This window comes from Octopus bimaculoides, chromosome 18 (genome assembly GCF_001194135.2).
Source record: "Octopus bimaculoides isolate UCB-OBI-ISO-001 chromosome 18, ASM119413v2, whole genome shotgun sequence".
NCBI classification, from domain to species: domain Eukaryota; kingdom Metazoa; phylum Mollusca; class Cephalopoda; order Octopoda; family Octopodidae; genus Octopus; species Octopus bimaculoides.
The window spans coordinates 51,204,040-51,205,586 of NC_068998.1; the positions used below are offsets into that span (position 1 = coordinate 51,204,040).

Below are 1,547 nucleotides of genomic sequence, written 5' to 3' on the forward strand. Positions count from 1 at the left end.
GTGTGTGTGTGTGTGTGTGTGTGTGTGTGTGTGTGTGTGTGTGTGTATGTATGTATATGTGTAGGTAGGTAGGTAGGTAATTAAGTAGGTAGGCAAATGGTAATATTTATGGATGTTCTGTTATAAAAAAGTATACGATGGTAGAAAAAAAAAAGTCAGTCATAGTTTAGCCAATGAAATCCTCCGCATCAGACTTAACAATGGTTAACGTAATAACAACGCCGTCTTAACTAACGGTTTAATTTCAAGTCTGTACTGTAGTGACTAGAAAGTGATGAAAGGGATGAAGTGTAGTGAAACAGGCGCAGCTAATTTTCATGCCATTAGAGGAAGGAAAAAAAAAACATAGCAAATTATTAGTGCATTTCAGATAATCAATTCAGTCGCCCCAGTAGAGACTTGATTAATTGGTTTACATCATAAACTGGTCTTCTGCTAAAATGAAACGAAATCGTTATTAGTACAGGCGAGTTGATTGCGGTAATAAAGCACCTGGTCGACTAAATTAGGCACCTCGTGATGCTTCTGATCAAATACGGGTTGTGAGAGAGATCGATAAAGTAAGTATATTAATACAACTAGATAGAAATGTTAGTCTGGTACATTAGAGATCAATATTTAATCAGGCAGTAATTAAAAGCCATGAATTCTCGGATTTTGTTTTTTTACGTTGAAGAAAAGAAAAAAACAAGGGTGAAACGTAACATTAAAAGATATAAAAAAATTAAATCAAATAAAAATCAAATAAAATATACAACCTCTTTTATGGTCGTGAAAAATATGGCGTCCTTTCTGAACTCGACCTTCTCCTCCGCCATCGCCATATCTACCTTCACCTATTTTCACCCATCGTCATCATCATCATCATCATCATCATCATCATCATCATCATCATCATCATCATCACTACCTTCAGCATTATCAGTCATGACAGAGGCCACAGCTTTGCTATAACGACGACAACCAACATTATCATCATCATCATCATCATCATCATCATCATCATCATCGAAATTATCGGCTCAGTCATCATTTTCCCAGGATGTTCACAGTAAAAGTGGAAATCGAACATCGAACGCTCAACAGCTGTGGTAAGGGAAACAAGTGATAGCATCATTAAAGCAAGGAGGAGGAAGAAGAGGAGGAGGAGGAGAACGACGACAACGACGAAAACGATGAAGAAAAAAGAAAACGAAGGAGGAGGATGAGGAGGAGAAAAGAAATAGAGAATGATGAAGAAGAAAGGAAAACCATGAGGAACAAGTAAAAGAGGATGAAGAAGAAAATAGAGAACGCAAGGAGAAAAAAGGGGGGTAAGAGACGGAGGTAAGGAGGAGCAGGAGAAAGGGGTGGGGTGGAAAGAAGGGGGAAATGAAAGAGTGAAGAGAAGGAGAAGTAATAAAAGAAAAGGAAACAAAACGCTAATACCAGTTACTACTACTACCCCTACTACCACCACTACTACCACCACTACTACCACCACTACTACCACCACTACTACTAACACCACTCCTACTACCACTAATACGACCACCACTACTACCACC

The 1,547-nt window shown here is 38.5% G+C and overlaps 1 long non-coding RNA gene across 1 annotated transcript in view; it reads right to left on the minus strand.

Moving 5' to 3' along the window:
- Positions 1–1,547, minus strand: part of LOC128249872 (uncharacterized) — a 126,464-nt gene that overhangs the window by 68,579 nt on the left and 56,338 nt on the right. The window contains exon 2 of the long non-coding RNA XR_008266003.1: positions 759–1,086. This is a non-coding gene — a long non-coding RNA (uncharacterized LOC128249872). The remainder of the gene's footprint in view (positions 1–758; positions 1,087–1,547) is intronic.